Raw genomic sequence first — 23,209 nt, forward strand, 5'->3', positions numbered from 1 at the left:
GTAAGTCCTCTGGAGTGGACGACATTCCCGCTGAAACAATGAGACCCTTGGGAGAGGCTATCACGACAAAACTATTCCAACTGATGTTCGAGATATATGAGAGAGACGAAGTACCCCCAGATTTCAAAAAGTGTTTAATAATTTTATTATAAACAATGCAGTTGCTCAGAGATATCACGATTACCGAGCAGTCGGTATAATAAGTCACGTTTGCAAAAAGTAATACAAGTTATTTACAGAAAATGAAAAAATTACTTAATTTGTTCTTAGAGAAGATCGGTGGGTTCTGCAGAAATGTAGGAACAAGCTAGGCAGTATTGACGTACGACTTATATTGGAAAATAGACTGAAGCAAAACATTTATAAGTTAGATAAACTTCTGACAATGTTGACTTTGATACACGCTTTCAAATTTTAAGCTAGCAGGAATTAAACACAGGGAGCATAATAGGGAATCAGTAGTTAAGAAGGGAGTAAATCACGCTTGTAGCCTCACCCTGAAGTTATTTAATCTGTAGGTCGAGCTAGCAACAATGAATAAAGGAGCAATTTCGAATGGGAATTAAAATGCCAGGAAAAGTAACAGAAGATTTGATGTTTGCCAATAGAACAATTTATTCTGCCAGACATGGCAGAGGACTTTATAGCGTCCCGTTTTTCATATACAATATGTTGTTGTTGTTGTGGTCTTCAGTCCTGAGACTGGTTTGATGCAGCTCTCCATGCTACTCTATCCTGTGCAGGCTTCTTCATCTCCCAGTACTTACTGCAACCTACATCCTTCTGAATCTGCTTAGTGTATTCATCTCTTGGTCTCCCTCTATGATTTTTACCCTCCACACTGCCCTCCAATGCTAAATTTGTGATCGCTTGATGCCTCAGAACATGTCCTACCAACCGGTCCCTTCTTCTTGTCAAGTTGTGCCACAAACTCCTCCCCAATTCTATTCATTACCTCCTCATTAGTTATGTGATCTACCCATCTAATCTTCAGCATTCTTCTGTAGCACCACATTTCGAAAGCTTCTATTCTCTTCTTGTCCAAACTATTTATCGTCCATGTTTCACTTCCATACATGGCTACACTCCATACAAATACTTTCAGAAACGACTTCCTGACACTTAAATCTATACTCGATGTTAACAAATTTCTCTTCTTCAGAAACACTTTTCTTGCCATTGCCAGTCTACATTTTATATTCTCTCTACTTCGACCATCATCAGTTATTTTGCTCCCCAAATAGCAAAACTCCTTTACTACTTTAAGTGTCTCATTTCCTAATCTAATTCCCTCAGCATCACCCGACTTAAATCGACTACATTCCATTATCCTCGTTTTGCTTTTGTTGATGTTCATGTTATATCCTCCTTTCAAGACACTGTCCATCCCATTCAACTGCTCTTCCCAGTCCTTTGCTGTCTCTTACAGAATTACAATGTCATTGGCGAACCTCAATACAATATACACATTTTGTAATATAAACAGTAATCAATGTAATAAACTCAAAGAGATAATAGAAAGGCAAAGTACATGTATGTAAACCACGACAAATGATCTTTATTTTTGTTTTTTTAAATCGATAACACTATCACTGTTGAGCTCTCTCTGATAACGACTGTAAAGCTGATTACACTCTTGCCCTAGGGGTCATCCTTTGTGTAAGTGATTAGTATTGTTGAAATAATCATCGATCTTTTAATATATGTTTCTTCTTACTGATTTAAACTTACCCTCCCCGAAAGTACAATGATTTTCTGAATACATATAAATGTGGCTGTCTTTCATACACTGTATTGATGAGGTCATTGTTGAGCGCTATTTTGCTCCATTTTCACTTTCTTAGTATTTCCGAAATAGAACCTGCCACATTTTGTAAAACAACTCCGATTACCCTCCAGATTAAATTCATTTATACAAATTGTCATTTTGTAATCGCATGTGTACGCAATTTTAAAACGAATCGATACCAAACAGGTGATAAGCCTAGATATGAATATGCACATTCACTAAAAATAATTTTAAATAAATAATGGGTTTTTTAAAGTTATTAAAAGGATGTAGAAGCCACTGCATATTGGCTTGTAGCCAAAGCGGAAGGGATCATAATCTTTTTATCTATTGTTGGTTAACCAAGTAAACGTGAATATCACTTACGAAAGAGTGGAAACTACGCATCTTGTAGCATACGAGTCGATCAATAGAACTTGGAAGAGCAGTTGAAGGGTATAAGATGACCATCAACAAAAGTAAAATAGGGGTAATAGAATGTTGTTGAATTAAATCAGCTGATGCTAACAAAATTAGAGCAGTAAATGAGATACTAAAAATACTAGGTGACGTTTGTTATTTGGCAGCTAAATAACTGATGATGGTTGGAGTAGAGAAGATATACTGCGCATAATGCCAATAGAAAGAAAAGCGTTTCTGAAAATAATAAATCTGTTACTAGTGAATACACATTCGAATTTTAGGATGTATTTTATGAAGTTGTTTATGCTTGTATGGAAGTGAAACGTGGACGATAAGCAGTTAATGCAAAAAGTGGACAGATGTACCCGAAATGTGGTGCTGCAGAAGAATGTTGAAAATTAGATACGTATATCGAACAGCTAATGAGGAAGTACTGAATCGAATTAGGGATAAAGCAACTTTACGTCAGAATTGACTAAAAGAAGGGATCATGAGGCTGGAAAATTTAAAAATTTCTCGCATGTCGAGAATAAAGTATTGGGGTCTGTTTTGAAATAACGGCAGCACTCCGTTTAGCTCATACTGAGCCCATAAACGCACCACAGTGTGTGGTCTTGATATCATTAATCAAAACTAAACAGTCCTCCACAATAATGATAATTTATATACCGCATTGTTCTAGGAAATCAGTACAGGTAATGATACAACGGTCAGACGGACCACGGAAGGCTAGACATGGGTTACGAAAGTTGCTGCTGTTGATCTACGAGTAGTGTTTAGGACCCATGCCCTTCTTTAAATATCTGTAAAGTTTCTTTCATTTTCTTATCAAGTTCTTGCACAGTAGTTTTACTTTCGGAAATAGGATAAAATTCTCCCGACGTTGTTCCATAGCCAATTTGTTGTACCTCTTTTATTGGACCGTGCCACCTAGATTTAAATAAGAACTTTTCTTCTCAGTTCTACTTTTCGCGCTCCAATATTTTTTCTGTACACTAGTTTACCTTGGTTAATTGTATGTGCTAATATGTGTTGTTGCGAACAAACGAGATTAATTATTATATTACTGGAACTAGTTTCTTATTAATTGAACACTGTTATGTTACTGTAACTCAATAGAATGCACATGTCCATCTCTGCTACAACTATCGTAAAAATGTTCTGAAATTTTTTCTGCTATCAGAAATAATGAAGTTACCGTACGCAGTGCTCGAAGAACCTCAAACCTTTCAGTGGATTTGTCGTCAACATGGATTATTAATCAGTATTCTTCTAACACTAGAGCATGAGACTATCATTATTAACCAGAAAATGATTTTTCTATAACTTTTACCAGTCCAGAATTTTTGCATAGCAAGGTTTTATTTTGAAACGTGAAAGTATTTTAGGTTTGACACTGTTAAAGTTTACAATATTAGCAGCTCGCGTCCGCCTGTGAAACACAAAATAAAATCTGCTGCTTTGTACTCTGATCTCGAACTGCTGTAAGAAACAATTCTAAATTCACTTTTTACCTGACCTCTTATTGCAGTATGATTGCCCTTATTATCAGATTTGAATCTGCCGCTGCCGCGGCTCGTTCCGCCGTGTCACAGCTCTGCACCACGAACTCTACTTAAAAAGCTGAAAATGTCTTAAATAAATGAGGAAAATACCAGGCAAGCTTTCTAGTAATACCATGCAAGTTCTCATTAAATAACTACATTTAAAACTGGAATAATAACAAGTTCACACACCTTTCTTTATGATCAGCGCCTAATGGCGTCCTCTTTACAATCTTGACAAATGAAAGCTACCTATGCGTTAAACATAGCGTCACACGTTGCTCCTCTCTACATGATGACTCCAAGAAGACAACGACGTTATTATTCTTACACTACTATTTGTACAATTGCTGACTGTCACGAAGTCTCTGTGTTTTTCTTTACTAATTCTTTTCTGCGGCGGTTTCAGAACTCACCGACACAGATATTATTTCGCAAATCCAGTACCTAATCCTTTACAAATACAAAATATAACATAATTGTCTCTATTCTATTATTCACAGACCTAATCAGTGCCTATATATAAATAAAATTGTAATTGCGTAGTTATAAAGTATGTTTTACCAGGAAACGTCATATACTGAATAAGAAGTACCAAAATTGTTTTCTTTTCATTTGCAACTGCATTCTTGATATACGCTACAACGAATATACTTTTTCACATTAGTGATAAATTAATTTCTGATTATTATTCAGGTAGTAACTTCAACATAGCAAAAACCATAATGTTCATGACAAGAAGCTCAAATCGTGTAATATACATTCGTAATACTTCATATGATACCGCCTCTTTAATGTGCAGTAGGCCTGAATATAACGTAATTCTAATAATAACTGTCCGTGGCGTGGAAAGTTTATGCTCAAAGCAGTAGTTTTTTTGGATGTAATAAAAGTTAAGTTTAAAGTATTATTATTTGTTTTCTTTTCTGGCGTACTTATTGGTGAATAGCCGTTTACTGTTTGTAAAAAAAAATCATACCGTTCTAGACGTTAGCCTTCAGCAGGCGTTGTACGTTTGAACGATGAACTACTTTTATAATCTTTCAGATTGAACGAATTGTTGGTCTGAGGCGATCGTAGTTTTTGTACCCAAAAATTGTTCAAATGGCTCTGAGCACTATGACACTTAATATCTGAGGTCATCAGTCCCCTAGAACTTAGAACTACTTAAACCTAAGTAACCTAAGGACATCACAAACATCCATGCCCGAGGCAGGATTCGAACCTGCGACGGTAGCAGTCGCGCGGTTCCAGACTGTAGCGCCTAGAACCGCTCGGCCACCCAGGCCGGCTTTTGTAGCCACTAGGTGGCAGTAAAAAATAAGAGAGGTACATCAAACGTCAAATGCTACAAATTAGAACAGGATGCGATCCTCGAGTAAAACGCCATGCAGGGCGAGAAGATTCCAACAGGCACATTACCTAAATGGGCGTTAATGGCCGTGTGCTCTCACCTTACGGCTACGAAGCCGTAGCGTGACGCCAGCCCAGTTGCCATGGCGCCGCCCACGCAAGAACGCATTGCGCCAGCACCCGCTATGAGCCGCGGGCACTTCACAGCACGGCAAGCAGACGTCGGCCGCCGCCTCGTGCGTAGGCGCTGCACCCGGCACGCAACCGACCCACGCACGCTCGTAGAGCCGGTCAGCAAAGCACACTCCAGGAGGCAGGGCTACGCCACAGTCGTGCAGGTCGCTTGCTCCTACCCACGTATGTATGGGGTTACATCGTCTGTTTCAGATATTACACTACTGGCCATTAAAATTGCTACACCAAGAAGAAATGCAGATGACAAACGGGTATTCATGGGACAAATACAGGGCTATTACAAATGATTGAAGCGATTTCATAAATTCACTGTAGCTCCATTCATTGACATATGGTCACGACACACTACAGATACGTAGAAAAACTCATAAGGTTTTGTTCGGCTGAAGCCGCACTTAAGGTTTCTGCCGCCAGAGCGCTCGAGAGCGCAGTGAGACAAAATGGCGACAGGAGCCGAGAAAGCGTATGTCGTGCTTGAAATGCACTCACATCAGTCAGTCATAACAGTGCAACGACACTTGAGGACGAAGTTCAACAAAGATCCACCAACTGCTAACTCCATTCGGCGATGGTATGCGCAGTTTAAAGCTTCTGGATGCCTCTGTAAGGGGAAATCAACGGGTCGGCCTGCAGTGAGCGAAGAAACGGTTGAACGTGTGCGGGCAAGTTTCACGCGTAGCCCGCGGAAGTCGACGAATAAAGCAAGCAGGGAGCTAAACGTACCACAGCCGACGGTTTGGAAAATCTTACGGGAAAGGCATTTCTTAAACAGGAGATCGGAAAACCGATGGATCGGTCGTGGTGGAGATCATGATCAGCAATTCATGTCATGGCCTCCACGCTCTCCCGACTTAACCCCATGCGATTTCTTTCTGTGGGGTTATGTGAAAGATTCAGTGTTTAAACCTTCTCTACCAAGAAACGTGCCAGAAGTGCGAGCTCGCATCAACGATGCTTTCGAACTCATTGATGGGGACATGCTGCGCCGAGTGTGGGAGGAACTTGATTATCGGCTTGATGTCTGCCGAATCACTAAAGGGGCACATATCGAACATTTGTGAATGCCTAAAAAAACTTTTTGAGTTTTTTTATGTGTGTGCAAAGCATGAAAATATCTCAAATAATAAAGTTATTGTAGAGCTGTGAAATCGCTTCAATCATTTGTAATAACCCTGTGTATAATACCAGAACTGACGTGTGATTACATTCTCAGCAATTTGGGTGCGTAGATCCTGAGAAATCAGTACCCAGAACAACCAACTCTGGCCGTAATAACGGCCTTGATACGTCTGGGCATTGTGTCAAAAAGAGTTTGGATGGCGTGTGTAGGTACAGTTGCCCATGCAGCTTCAATACGATAGAACAGTTCATCAAGAGTAGTGACTGGCGTATTGTGACGGACACCATTGACCAGACGTTTTCAATTGGTGAGAGATATAGAGAATGTGCTGGCCAGAGCAGCAGTCGAACATTTTCTGTATCCAGAAAGGCCCGTACAGAACGTGCAACATGCGGTAGTGCATTATCCTGCTGAAATGTAGGCATTCCCAGGGGTCGAATCAAGGGTAGAGCCACGCGTCGTAACACATCTGAAATGTAACGTCCACTGTTCAAAGTGCCGTCAATGCGAACAAGAGGTGACCGAGACGTGTAATCAACTGCACCCGATACCATCACGCCTGGTGATACGCCAGTATGGTGATGACGAATACACGCTTCCAATGTGCGTTCACCGCGATGTCGCCAAACACGGATGCGACCATCATGATGCTGTAAACAGAACCTGGATTCGTCCGAAAAAATGACGTTTTGCCATTCGTGCACCCAGGTTTCTCGTTGCGTACACCATCGCAGGCACTCCAGTCTGTGATGCAGCGTCAAGGGTAACCGCAGCCATGGTCTCCGAGCTGATAGTCCATGCTGCTGCAAACGTCGTCGAACTGTTCGTGCAGATGGTTGTTGTCTTGCAAACGTCCCCATCTGTTGACTCAGGGATCGAGACGTGGCTGCACGATCAGTTACAGCCATGCGGATAAGATGCCTGTCACCTCGACTGCTACTGATACGACGCCGTTGGGATCCAGCACGGTGTTCCGTATTACCCTCCCGAGCCCACCGATTCCATATTCTGCTGACAGTCATTGGATCTCGACCAACGCGAGCAGAAGTGTTGCCGTACGATAAACGGCAATCGCCATAGGCTACAATCCGACCTTTATCAAAGTCGGAAACGTGATGGTACGCATTTCATCCTTACACGAGGCATCACATCAACGTTTCACCAGGCAACGCCAGTCAACTGCTGTTTGTGTATGAGAAATCGGTTGGAAACTTTCCTGATATCACCACGTTGTATGTGTTGCCACCGGCGCCAACCTTGTGTGAATGCACTGATAAGCTAATCATTTGCATATCGCAGCATCTTCTTCCTGTCGCTTAAATTTCGCGTCTGTAGCACGTCATCTTCGTGGTGTAACAATCTTAATGGCCAGCAGTGTAATTTAATTGGCTGTAATTAACATATTAATCCTGTATACAGGACGTCAGTAGGCGATTATCACACTAATTCTAATCCTTAATTAGAGAAATATGACTTTCAAAACATGAGAGCAGGAACGTCACCGGACAAGACTTTGCAGCAAATACGCTACCTTGTCAGCAGTATCTGGAGAGTCCGATGCCATGCGGAACTGACCAACAGATGCCAGAAGAGACGGACTCTCCAGTGAACACTGACGTAACGATAATCTTGAGATAACACCTAATATCGTGTCGGACCTCATTTTGCCCCCGTGTAGCCGAGCAATTCGACGTGGGCTGGCCTCAACAATTCGTTGTGAATCCCCTATAGGGAGCCCTGCTGCCTCTATAGCCGCTCACATAGTTGCAGAGGACATGATGTTCGCTAAGTAAAAAACGGCGACAGGAAAAAAAGCGCACAGAAAATATGTCGCAAACAGCGACAATAATTGCTTAAAACATGCTGTAACATACAATAAATAAGGAAGTATGAAATTATCCATAATAAACTATATTTCAAAAAACGAATAGTAAAAAATGTAACAATGTGCTACTGTGTGTCCATAACCATGCTATTTTCTGCATGTTTTAGATTAAAAAAACACCACTCATGTTGGTGATATTTGTCATCGTAACCAGATTGGGAGAGTAAAGAAATAAACGAATAACAAGGTGTTTTGCAGCAAGGCGGACTCAATTTATGATATTACTCGGTGGAAGTATTATAATGTGCCCTTCAATAAGAACCAATGTAATGCAATTGCAGGGAATACACGAAAGTAACTATCTCTGTTATACCCAACTATCGAAGACCAATAACGGGAATTGTTAAATACCAAAGGCTTCCTAGTGGTACATTAGTTTTCAGGAAGGTCGGCTGACGTATTCCACCAATGGAAGAAAGGTGGAGAACAGTTCTTCCAGGAAATAGGTAGCTTACAATACGATCGTATAGTGTGTCTACCTCTCGATATCATTCGTCGGTTGGAGCACTTATCGAGTTGTTGGTGCGAAACAAAACAAAAAATGTTCAAATGTGTGTGAAATCTTATGGGACTTAACTGCTAAGGTTATCAGTCCCTAAGCTTACACACTAGTTAACCTACATTATCCTAAGGACAAACACATACACCCATGCCCGAGGGCGGACTCGAACCTCCGCCGCAACCGGTACGAAACAGATAGGCGTTATCCGTTACGCATTTGATTAGCCAGTAACGAGAAAAAAGGCTGCATGGCTTTGTTGGCTAGAGGATCTAGAATGTCGGTTAACTGGAAAGATTTTCCTTCTTTGGTACACAATGGGCTCCCTACCCTCGTTGTATGAGTAGTGTCGTAAGTTGGAATGGTACACTTTGTGGGGGCATAATCTGATGGTATGTTCCAACTCAGTACCATCCTTTTGTTAATGATACTTGGGGACACCTGCAATGGACGGCGACTACAACATTTTTCCTGGGTAATGATTCTCAGTGTAAGAAAGTGGCCAGCGTGCATTGTGCAGCAACACGTAGAATCGGGAAGACTGGCTCTCCTACGTGCTGGATGTCAAGACCCAACGGAACGCCAGACATAGCGAAGATAAATCTTTCACTGTAAGGCTTGCTACAGAGCCTGTAGGGTATACCTCGTTCAAAGTGATTTTGTGATCCACGTTTCAGTGAGTGTGCTGGTAGGGATCCGGGAGCCAACCAGTCTCTTGGGCTCCATGTGGACTTTTTGCTACCTGTTGTGCAGACACAAGCAACAACTTGATAACGTGCAGGCTTCTAGGGGTGGCAGACGGCCAGCTGTAGCAGGCCGCAAAGGGTACCGTTTCTTTCTTTGCGACCATGAAACTGTAGATCATTTGAATATGTGACGTGTTGTGTACGAACCGGAAGCTCTGTTCGCCACCACGGACATTCATCTAGCACAAAGTTATTTTAAAGGAAGTACAGTTATGTCCATTATAATTATCCGGGCTGTTATGCCGTGGTCGGTTGATGAATTTTGTCTCAATTCCCAACGTTTCGTCTCCGACTGCGGGAGACATCTTCAAGGGGGTCCGTAGGTCGATGGAAGGTCCAACATACCCACTGGCTCGCTACTGACTGCCGCTAAATTTCGTGTCCGCGCGCTCCCGCGCCGCGGTGTGACGTCACGTGTTTTGAAAACGTCAGTGCAATTGGCCGCTGTCCGTCGCCGTCGATCGCCGTTGCCATCACCCACTAGTGGACGGGTGGTACACATCTTCTTTAACACCGAAACGAAGATGGTAGTTTGGGCCACTCAGTATACCGCAAACCCACCGTTATTTGCACCGGGATTCGAACCACCATCCACAACAGAAGCGGGGTGTTATCAAGACGTTAGCGGACAGAGCTAGAAAAATTTGTGAACCTGAGTTGCTCGACGCTGAGATGGAACATCTCCACAATGCACTAATGAAGAACGGATATTCGTCCGCCGAAATAAAACGTGCGTTGAGGCAGCCACGCAGAAATCACACTGACGTACAGGCTACTGCAAAATCTAAGGTTTTCCTGCCGTTAGTTAAAAATGTAACGGAAAGAATAGGGAGGATCTTGACGAAGCGGAATATTACCGTAATTTACAAGCCCACCAGGAAGATATAGGAATACCTTAAGCCTGCCAAGGACGCTCGCAAACCTTTGGAAAAAGCTGGAGTGTATAGGATCCCATGCAGTTGTTGTGATGTTTACGTGGGTACAACTAAAAGAATTGTTTCTAAACGTTTGGAAGAGCACAAGGGAAATTGTAGAACAGGAGAAACGGAACGATCAGCTGTTGCGGAGCATGCTTTCCAGCCAGGGAACCACAATATTCGTTTCGAGGAGACCCAAGTACTAGCGACCACAAGCGGATACTACGAAAGGCTCTACAGGGAGGCAATCGAAATCGCTAAACACCCAAATAATTTCAACCGAAGGGAGGAGGGCGTGAAATTAAACGGTATATAGATGCCGGTGTTAAAGAAGATGTGTACCACCCGTCCCGTCCACTGCTGGGTGATGGCAACTGCGATCGACGGCGACGGACAGCGGCCAATTGCACTGACGTTTTCAAAACACGTGACGTCACACCGCGGCGCGGGAGCGCGCGGACACGGAATTTAGCGGCAGTCAGTAGCGAGCCAGTGGCTGTGTTGGACCTTCCATCGACCTACGGACCCCCTTGAAGATGTCTCTCGCAGTCGGCGACGAAACGTTGGGAATTGAGACAAAATTCATCAACCGACCACGGCATAACAGCCCGGATAATTATAATGGACATGATATTTCCGGCCGTGAAAGTCTACATTTTCATATAAGAACAGTTATGCAACCATAGCAGCTTCAGAAGCTATTTCAGAACATGAAACGGATGTCGTTTGTTAGGTGAAAAGTGTTGTTTTCATTTTGAAGCATAACACTTGTAGTTCCAAGATATTTCCGGAAATTGAACGGGGGGGGGGGGGGGAGTTATAACAAAGCAGGGGTGCAGAAGGGAGCTAAGAACGAATTACAACTTGGTTTTATGGATGTTTATGAGACAACCAATGAAAAATTTTAAAAAGTTAGAAATGTACCGAGGTACGGGGGCATTGTGCAGCGCTAGAGGTCAGTGTTAGGCGGGTGTGATCAGCCCTAATATACATGGCGGATGCGGAGTGCAGTATCACAGAGGAGATACAGTGCATAATCAGCAAGTGGCAAGAGGTCTACAGTTCTACCTGGAGTGGTTGGGAAGCAGGGAGTCATTCTTCGTAGTGCAAAGTAAAGTCCCAAAGGGAACTCGCCGTAGTTGATTTATGGGTGGTGCTGGAACTTAGATAAGCCTTTCGTATTAATTTGAGAGGAACTACAGAGACAAGAAATATTGAAGAGTAACAAAGGAGCTTCTCGTGTGACTTACGAGGATTAACTTTTTTTCGAGTCCGATAAGTTAATAGCACACTGAAAACCCGATGAAGCTTTGTTGAGATGTGCATAGCCTCTCTAGTATGCCCGTCGGTCGCGCCACGTCGCAGTAGCCAGTTCTGTGCGAGAACTGAGCACGTAAAGATGCCTGGAACAATAGTCTCCTACAGAGTGTGAAGTACGTACTTCCATTCGATTTCTCCATGTTGACGGCTACAATGCAGCAGACATTCATCAACTAGAGAGTAATACGTACGGAGAAACTTCCATGAGTGACAACGAAGTGCAGCAATGGTCCGGAAACTTTGAAGCAGGGCGTACAGAATTTCATGATACTTGCGGTCTGGGAAGGAAACGATCTGTTTAAGAATGCAGAGTCTCACGGCGGTGACATTGAATGATAAGTTGTCGATCTACCAGCCACGTCAAGGGATTAAAATTACTTTAGTCTTCGACCAAGCACGCCTTGGCCATTGTCAAACGCCATCGCTATCTGTGGTCTGCTGGTACCACCTTAGCCTGTATGCATTATCCGACACCCCCGGGATAACAAGGCCGCCCAGCAATGTTAGTGACGTCACACTAAGCGGCCCATAGCCGACGCAGCAGTCCACGGACACCTCCGTACAGACGCGCCTGATGCTAACGATCTTCTGTCCGTCATACAGAAAGGAGCGAACTATAATTCGAAAAAAAGACCAAATTATATATATTCTTGTAAACAGCATAAAGGTTCATAACGAAATACCGATTACATATACGTGCAGGAATAAGTTTAATCGATTGAGGAACTTTGCCACTATTTTATAATTGTCAGAGCACTATTTAGCTTTAAAACTCGATTACAGGTGGTGACAAATGCCAACTGACAGCAGGACTTAACATTTTCAAGCTATTACACTGAAAGTAAATTATCTTAAACACTGTCATACATAGCAAAACCCTCACAACTTTCGTTTACAATAAGGTAACAAGAGTTCGCTTTATCTCATAAAACACATGACTATTATGAATTTACTCATATGTTCATGGTGACAGCTCTTTACAAGAATTTTTACAAGTGTATCCCCAGTAATAAGGAATGGAAACAAAAGATGGATATCAAATATTCTCCTTTTAATATAGACATCACTGAACACAAGAATCTGTCTTGCACTGTGATACTAAGGGACTGCTCTTTCCTTTAAGAAAAGCGTGACAATTTGAATTTCACTCTGCTATTGAAGATACACTTCTTGAAACAATATTAAAAATGTTATGAAAGGTAAGGAAATGAAAAACAACCAAGTGCATTACATGTAAGAATGTGAGCAACAGGCTGGGGCTCTCTTTACTTACCATTTTCAATCTCTCTACAGCTTATTTCCTTTTCCACGTAGAAATCACCAACTGCAAGTCTCATTATTGCTGTCTGTTACTATCAAAGTGCTTTTCTATTTAGAAAACCTGACAATTTGATGTTCATTCTGGTACTGAAGATAAACACTTTTCAGAGGAGCTCTAGAACCTATTCCTGCCCGTATATGTAATCGGTATTTCGTTATGAACTTTTATGCTGTTTACAAGATTATATATAATTTGCTCTTTGGTTCGAATTATAGTTCGCTCCTTTCTGTATGACGGACAGAAGATCGTTAGCATCAGGCGCGTCTGTACGGAGGTGTCCGTGGACTGCTGCGTCGGCTGTGGGCCGCTTAGTGTGACGTCACTAACACTGCTGGGCGGCCTTGTTATCCTGGGGGTGTCGCATTATCTACCAGTTATGACGTCACTGGTGCTCGCGGCCATGTACGTGTATATATTAACTCGGCGTACAACGTGTCCGCATCAACCTTGCGATCACTGTAACCTACGCCGCGCTGAGGTGAACGGCGGGCCACCGCCCATATTGAGGGTGTTATCGGTGATTTTCATTTCAATAGCTTCTTTAATCACACAGTCCCAGAGGCCGTCCGTGAGAGCCGCGTCAAATTTGATCGGGTGACCGTTTTGTAAAGCATGTCAACCGTGGATTTACTTTCAAAATCTTTTCTTAAAGAATTTCAATTCGCCAAGAACATTAACACATTTAATCACACTATGTGAGCGTGGAAGTAGTTGCCAGTGGGTAAGTGATGAAAACAAATTTCTTTCAACAAATGGAAATTTTATTCCTAAAAACCCTTTCTTTTCTTAAAAAAAAACAGATTTAAAAATTATAATCGGAAAGCACCCTCTAAATATAAAGTTACAATTTATTCAGAGGCAGAAATAATATTTTTTTTTTTTTTTGACAGTATGAGCTTTCGGGTTGAGAAGCTTGCCGCTCCCTTTTAGCACGGCCGTAGTCACGACCGATCACAACAACCTCTGAAAGACTACACTGGTGCAAATCTGCAACACACCAGATTACTTTAAACTAAAAATTTTAACAACTCACACACAAACACATAAGTATGCACCCCGTAGAAGGGAAGGAAATGGTACAAAACACTCACATAAAAAAAAATTACTTGCCACCGGAGGTGCAACTTGTTTTTAAAAGAAAACTCTTACGGTGGAAGGATGGCAACTTTATATACTAAAATGACCATTTGAATAAAAATCCTTGAAATGCAGTCTTACATAAAATGTACAAACATGCTCTACATCACACATATACCGCCTCGCAAGATGATAGGCAAGATAAAAACATATTTCAGGAATTCGGCCTTTACACGTAAAGCAATAAATTCGTTAACACCGAATCCGACAAACATGACAGAGGCAGCTATTAAAATACGGCAGACCGACAGACAGACAGACAGACACTAAATGCCTAACAAATGCGGACGAGAGACATACGAGCAAGCTGGGAACGAGAGACTGACCAAGAGACCAAGTGGAATTTAACAAGTAAATGAAACTACCTATCACGAGTCACTTGTAATTAGCTGCGATGTCTGGCGAAGACCTGGCGTAGCACCCCCAGCGCTCTTACGAACCGTCCGCTGCCAGCCGCTTCATCGGAAGCAGGAAGGCGCGCCGATCTCCGGTCTCACGGCGTCGCAGCTCGCACCGGCCAGCCCGATGTCGTGGTTTGACTCCTGTTGCTCTCGTGTCGACCCCTTTCTATACGACGCGGCCCACTGGACTCACGTGCGGACCTCACATGCGCCGACGCTCAAGGTGTATCGGTGCGCGACCGACCAACCGATCGATCCAACCGCCAATGACCGTCGCCTGAGCAACTCGAGCAGACTGGCGGCCTAACACGTACTAGCACTCCGGACGACAGACAGACACTAACTGCCTCACCAATGCGGACGAGAGAGAGATCCAGACGGACTTGGCTGACCAACTGACTCGACTCCCGAGACTGACTGACTGACCGACTGACGAGCTCATAGCGCGCCTTAAATGCACTTGAACAGGCAACGTTTCCACCAGAGACACAAAAGCTGCGATTGACACAGCGGCGCTACAGCGAGAAACGGAGGGCGACTCTTCAAAACAGCAGTTTTTACCATGGCTCAGCATGCTCACCTAAAATGGGTCTCTCGGCGTATCGAAGGCGACAAAATGTCTGAATTTATAACCTGCGTTGTTCTACAGTGCGCACTGTATGGCCACACTGTTAAGTTATCTTGTAGACGTGCTACATCTTTAACTGGTCTCTTCAATGCCTCATTTTCTTCGGAAGCCTGAAGACGGATTTGATTTTGTGTCTTTTCAGCATCTGGCTTATCTTGCCCGACACGGAGCTACAGACTGGCAAGAAAGCAAGTCTCTTCCCCTGCTACCTGTCGGTGATCTTATTGTGAGATTTTCTTGAAATCAATTTTTAAGTGAATGTGATAGTAGTTGTTCCTGGCTCGGCTCATGGGTGAGGTAATTAGCTTGTGATATAGCTACACTGACGTCATGTTCGTCATTTGGCCCCTCGGGCGTGAGAACATTGAGTTCATGAAACATCTCAATAGCATTAACAATAACTTCCAGTTCACCTTGGAGGTAGAAAAAGATACTGCTTTTCCCTCTCTCGACGTCGTCGTCTGCCACAAACGAAATGGATGCCATGGTCACAGCGCCTACACACACTCTGATCTTTACTTGCACGCCATCAGCCGTCATCACCTAGCACAGAAGCGCACCGTGTTACAAACATTGGTGCACCGAACAGCCGGCCTGAGTGGCCGAGCGGTTCTAGGCGCTACAGTCTGGAACCGCGCTACCGAGAAGTTGAAAATGCACCCGAGAACTCTTTATTCAACTGATGATCTTGTTTAGAGAGTGGCTACAGTTATTCGGGATGCTTGTCAAATGACTCTGACCACTATGCGACTTAACTTCTCAGGTCATCAGTCGCCTAGAACTTAGAATTAATTAAACCTAACCAACCTAAGGACATCACACACATCCATGCCCGAGGCAGGATTCGAACCTGCGACCGTAGCGGTCGCTCGGCTCCAGACTGTAGCGCCTAGAGCCGCACGGCCATTCCGGCCGGCAGATGCTTGTCGGTAGACGAATAATCTGTGCTGATTGGTACGTTCTCCGAAATTTCACAGTCTTGAGTAAAAGGGCTCAGTACACTCACCTCTACCGGAATGGATTCCCAAGATGCTGTCCGACCGGTCACAAAACACAGCGAGCGGAATACGCCTTAACGTTTCTGCGGAACTTCCATGACGAGGGCGAGATATTTTTGTACAAAATTGTCACTTGGGACGAGACATGGGCCTGTTTCGAAAATGTAGAAACAAAATAAGCAATCCTAACAATTGACACTTTCTCGTTCCCCGAGAAAACCAAAGATGTGCAAGCGGACCTTCTCCCTGAGGAGGTGTATGGCTAGTGTGTTCTGCGACCAATAGCGATTTATGTTGATGGAATTAGAGGAACATAGCATGACTACCACTTCAGCCTGATACAGCGTGATATCTCAATGCCTACGGTGGGCAATTTAGGACAACCAAAGAAAAACGTTGTGATCAGGCATTGTCCTTCACGAGAGTGCTCGGCCTTACACTACAGCTGCAACGAAGACGCTCCTGCAGCGTTTCCGATGAGAAGTGTTTAATCGCCCACTATACGGTACGGACTTTGCTCCCTCTCATGTTCATCTCTTTGGTCATATGAAAGGAAGGTTAAGAGGATAGAATTTTGGCACAGATAACGAGTGGCAGACCAGAGCAGACAATTGGCTCCAAACACAAGCGGCTACATTCTACGTTCCGACAAATTTGGAAGTCTGAACGGCAACCATGTTGAGAAGTAACTGGAAGAGTAGTTAAAATGTAGCTGTTAGAAGGTTTGTTTTGACTTGCACTGTGATTCCCATCTTCTGATCGATCGGACCTTGAAAAAGAAAATAGCCATCGTATATTAGCATTTTATTCTTCCTGAAAGTTATTTTCCTTTTAAATGTTTTCAGGTATTATGTTTTTTCGCTTTTTTTCTATGTGCTACCTAATCTTTGTGTGTGATATTTGCAAGAGAAATAAAACAGGGTTCCTTCAGTTCCAGTTGATGATCTGTATGGGGATACTCAGCCTCCAAATAATAGTTAAAACTCTTGGTCATACCTTCAGCTGTCATTTATTTTTGGACAATTCGCTACTAGTTTCGGTCATTGACCATTATCAAGCTTAGCTGGCATAAACAGGAAAGTTATACCATAATTTAACAAAATAATTTGCTTTTAAGCCCCTCCCATAGTACGTAAAAAAATTCTCACAATAATAACTGTGTACGATGATTAGTTGTAGGTGCTATGGTGGGCTAAAACGAGCAAATTATTTTTGCTCAAATGATGGTTGTATAACTTGCCTGTCGTTTATGCCAGCTAAGCTTGATAATGATCAATGACGAAACTGTTGGCGAATGGTGTAAAATAAATGACAGCTGAAGGTTTCACCATGAATTTTAATGCTTAAATAAATACCTGCAAGATGTACGTGTGTGACTACATATACAATTATAATTACTTTGTTTTCCTGAACGGGGAGTTACCACACAGTGTTGTCCTGCAAGCAATCAGTGAATGAAAATATGAAAACACGTTAACTTACTGAGTTCGATAGCCCAGAAGTTAGAAATTATTCTTATAGGAAAAGAAGGATAACCTGAATGTTCCCTCAGGTCTACCATATGGTTCCTCCAGTTTATGTTTTAATCAGTATGCACGTGTCACGGACATACAACTTCCTACGCAGTTTATTATTTCTTGTCGGTATTATAGGTTAATACGACGTGAATTTTTGACAGAGCAAAACTGGATGAACCGTGTTTTTCAACGTTGAAAGCTAGCCCATTTATGCAAAAGCAGACTGCATCATCCACAAAATCATTATTTACAATTTTCTCTGTTGATACCAAATGCAAAGAGGATAATTCCTCCTCCTGATTCAAATCAAGTGGTAGACCACTAATAACAGCAGGAACAGCAGTGGTACAGTAATCTAACCGAGTGGGACTCCGACTGTAATTTTCCCTATGCAGAAATGCCGTGTTCCTTTAACAGCGTAGTGTAACTTGCTGCATTCTGCTTCGTAAAAATGCTGAATTACACGTATATTTTACATAGAAAACCTCTCTCATATACTATTATGATTGACTCAGTAAAATACTGTCTGTAAGTCACAGGAAATCGCAATTTCTGACATTTTATCATTTACTCTGCGTGTTACGTGCTCTTTTTCAATGTCGCTTTAGTTTCTGTCAGTACAGTCAATTTATCCCAGAACAGGGTTCCTTTACACACAGTTCCAGAAACTCAGCAGCCCATATTGTAAGGACACAAAGGAATTGTATTATTTATAGTTGTTATTAATGTGCGTCGAGCAGGCTTCGATGATTTACAGCGGTGTGATACAAAGGTACTGTAATCGACAAATCGCTCTGCTGTATGCTCCTTCTTTCAGTTTCTTCAGCCAAGCAATAATGATACAGATGGCCGTACCGTAGGTGCAACCACAACGGAGGGGTATCTGTTGAGAGGCCAGACAAACATGTGGTTCCTGAAGAGGGGCAGCAGCCTTTTCAGTAGTTGCAGGGGCAACAGTCTGGATGATTGACTGATCTGGCCTTGTAACATTAACCAAAACGGCCTTGCTGTGCTGGTACTGCGAACGGCTGAAAGCAAGGGGAAACTACAGCCGTAATTTTTCCCGAGGACATGCAGCTCTACTGTATGATTAAATGATGATGGTGTCCTCTTGGGTAAAATATTCCGGAGGTAAAATAGTCCCCCATTCGGATCTCCGGGCGGGGACTACTCAAGAGGACGTCGTTATCAGGAGAAAGAAAACTGGCGTTCTACGGATCGGAGCGTGGAATGTCAGATCACTTAATCGGGCAGGTAGGTTAGAAAATTTAAAAAGGGAGATGGATAGGTTAAAGTTAGATATAGTGGGAATTAGTGAAGTTCGGTGGCAGGAGGAACAAGATTTTTGGTCAGGTGATTACAGGGTTATAAATACAAAATCAAATAGGGGTAATGCAGGAGTAGGTTTAATAATGAATAAAAAAATAGGAGTGCGGGTTAGCTACTACAAACAACATAGTGAACGCATTATTGTGGCCAAGATAGACACAAAGCCCATGCCTACTACAGTAGTACAAGTTTATATGCCAACTAGCTCTGCAGATGATGAAGAAATAGATGAAATGTATGACGAGATAAAAGAAATTATTCAGGTAGTGAAGGGAGACGAAAATTTAATAGTCATGGGTGACTGGAATTCGTCAGTAGGAAAAGGGAGAGAAGGAAACATAGTAGGTGAATATGGATTGGGGGGAAGGAATGAAAGAGGAAGCCGCCTTGTAGAATTTTGCACAGAGCATAACTTAATCATAGCTAACACTTGGTTCAAGAATCATGAAAGGAGGCTGTATACATGGAAGAAGCCTGGAGATACTGACAGGTTTCAGATAGATTATATAATGGTAAGACAGAGATTTAGGAACCAGGTATTAAATTGTAAGACATTTCCTGGGGCAGATGTAGATTCTGACCACAATCTATTGGTTATGAACTGCAGATTGAAACTGAAGAAACTGCAAAAAGGTGGGAATTTAAGGAGATGGGACCTGGATAAACTGAAAGAACCAGAGGTTGTAGAGAGTTTCAGGGAGAGCATTAGGGAACAATTGACAGGAATGGGGGAAAGAAATACAGTAGAAGAAGAATGGGTAGCTCTGAGGGATGAAGTGGTGAAGGCAGCAGACGATCAAGTAGGTAAAAAGACGCGGGCTAATAGAAATCCTTGGGTAACAGAAGAAATATTGAATTTAATTGATGAAAGGAGAAAATATAAAAATGCAGTAAATGAAGCAGGCAAAAAGGAATACAGACGTCTCAAAAATGAAATCGACAGGAAGTGCAAAATGGCTAAGCAGGGATGGCTAGAGGACAAATGTAAGGATGTAGAGGCTTGTCTCACTAGGGGTAAGATAGATACTGCCTACAGGAAAATTAAAGAGACCTTTGGAGAGAAGAGAACCACTTGTATGAATATCAAGAGCTCAGATGGCAACCCAGTTCTAAGCAAAGAAGGGAAAGCAGAAAGGTGGAAGGAGTATATAGAGGGTTTATACAAGGGCGATGTACTTCAGGACAATATTATGGAAATGGAAGAGGATGTAGATGAAGATGAAATGGGAGATAAGATACTGCGTGAAGAGTTTGACAGAGCACTGAAAGACCTGAGTCAAAACAAGGCCCCGGGAGTAGACAACATTCCATTAGAACTACTGATGGCCTCAGGAGAGCCAGTCATGACAAAACTCTACCATCTGGTGAGCACGATGTATGAGACAGGCGAAATACCCTCAGACTTTAAGAAGAATATAATAATTCCAATCCCAAAGAAAGCAGGTGTTGACAGATGTGAAAGTTACCGAACTATCAGTTTAATAAGCCACAGCTGCAAAATACTAACGCGAATTCTTTACAGACGAATGGAAAAACTGGTAGAAGCCAACCTCGGGGAAGATCAGTTTGGATTCCGTAGAAATGTTGGAACACGTGAGGCAATACTGACCTTACGACTTATCTTGGAAGAAAGATTAAGAAAAGGCAAACCTACGTTTCTAGCATTTGTAGACTTAGAGAAAGCTTTTGACAATGTTGACTGGAATACTCTCTTTCAAATTCTGAAGGTGGCAGGGGTAAAATACAGGGAGCGAAAGGCTATTTACAATTTGTACAGAAACCAGATGGCAGTTATAAGAGTCGAGGGGCATGAAAGGGAAGCAGTGGTTGGGAAAGGAGTGAGACAGGGTTGTAGCCTCTCCCCGATGTTATTCAATCTGTATATTGAGCAAGCAGTAAAGGAAACAAAAGAAAAATTCGGAGTAGGTATTAAAATCCATGGAGAAGAAGTAAAAACTTTGAGGTTCGCCGATGACATTGTAATTCTGTCAGAGACAGCAAAGGACTTGGAAGAGCAGTTGAACGGAATGGACAGTGTCTTGAAAGGAGGATATAAGATGAACATCAACAAAAGCAAAACGAGGATAATGGAATGTAGTCAAATTAAGTCGGGTGATGCTGAGGGAATTAGATTAGGAAATGAGACACTTAAAGTAGTAAAGGTGTTTTGCTATTTAGGGAGTAAAATAACCGATGATGGTCGAAGTAGAGAGGATATAAAATGTAGACTGGCAATGGCAAGGAAAGCGTTTCTCAAGAAGAGAAATTTGTTAACATCGAATATAGATTTAGGTGTCAGGAAGTCGTTTCTGAAAGTATTTGTATGGAGTGTAGCCATGTATGGAAGTGAGACATGGACGATAACTAGTTTGGACAAGAAGAGAATAGAAGCTTTCGAAATGTGGTGCTACAGAAGAATGCTGAAGATAAGGTGGGTAGATCACGTAACTAATGAGGAGGTACTGAATAGGATTGGGGAGAAGAGAAGTTTGTGGCACAACTTGACTAGAAGAAGGGATCGGTTGGTAGGACATGTTCTGAGGCATCGAGGGATCACAAATTTAGCATTGGAGGGCAGCGTGGAGGGTAAAAATCGTAGAGGGAGACCAAGAGATCAATACACTAAGCAGATTCAGAAGGATGTAGGTTGCAGTAGGTACTGGGAGATGAAGAAGCTTGCACAGGATAGAGTAGCATGGAGAGCTGCATCAAACCAGTCTCAGGACTGAAGACCACAACAACAACAAGAGTCTGCAGACTGTCATACTGAAACTAACTCTTTAGCTTTTTTTTAACTAAACACTGACCAACAGAATTTTCCCTAACAAAGGAAACACAATATTAACTTATCATTTATTACACACAATACACAAGTCAAACACAATCTGACTACTATACATTGACATCACGACTTCCAATAATTAACGCAAAAGAATGGCCCTGAATTGCAAGAAATCCTAAAAATAATTACAAACCAAAAACTATGAAATTAAAGAAATATGAAACTACCTCCAACTCTGGTAATTGCCTAAACTCATTTCGATCACGAATTCCGATACTGGAAACCCCCATTCATTTTTTATCAGTCACTTACTTCCCAGAAAATCTTCATAACGAAATACAGCAATTACAGCAAGTAGCAACAACGGCCAGCTAAATAAAACTACTGTTGAATAACTACCAGGAGGCATTTAGTTAGCAAAAGGAAAGATTTTGTTATAGAGCAAACAATGTATTTAGTAAATTTTACCTTATTCATGCGACATTCATTTCAAAAAATTATATAGTTGTCATTAGTTCCACTACTCAAGCATTATCGACCATACGTCCATTATCATACCTTTCCTTGCATCTTTTCTTATAAGAAATTTCATCTCACTTTACATTGCGTGTCCTACCAACACAGAGCTTCACTAAGAAAAAACATGTCCACACACTTCCCTATCTACTGGCTAACTGCTAGTCCGTCCAACCACAGAATCTCTTGCCGAGGACGCAGAGCACTGTCAGCGATATTAAGACAGTCTACAGCGCTGCCAACATTCAAACAGGCTACATACAATATGATTGTAAATAGTTCTGCGGTGCAGCTAGAACATCAGTACTACTTTACATTCAGCGTAAACAGTAACACCGCACCGTACATGCAGTATCTTTTGGCTGTGGCTGCTGTGTTTTCAAAACACAGTCACTGCTATCAGACCGCCCATTACAGATGTTACTCTTATCAGACCGCCCATAACAGATGTTACTCTTGTTTAATTCAGTAAATGGAGAGGTATCGTGGCACCATTGCATCCCACCAGTAACTTGCAGCTCTTTCAATTTCATCATTTAATTATCTTAATCTGCTCAAGAGAGTGTACATCTCAGTTCTCGGGGCAAGTAAATATTCCTAAACGAACAGATACCCTTTGAGACATAAGGTATACCCTTTCTATCATGTACACACAGTATTCATCCATGGTCACTCGACTGTCGTCCATTAAATACGTTAACCAGGTCATAAGCAATACCTACATTTCCACAAGTTATTTAACCAGTGCGGGCACTCCACGGAATTACTTCGCAAATTGCAGTGTTTGGCGTCACAACTAGACGTAACGAA

The sequence above is a fragment of the Schistocerca cancellata genome, chromosome 7, assembly GCF_023864275.1.
Source record: "Schistocerca cancellata isolate TAMUIC-IGC-003103 chromosome 7, iqSchCanc2.1, whole genome shotgun sequence".
Lineage (NCBI taxonomy): Eukaryota > Metazoa > Arthropoda > Insecta > Orthoptera > Acrididae > Schistocerca > Schistocerca cancellata.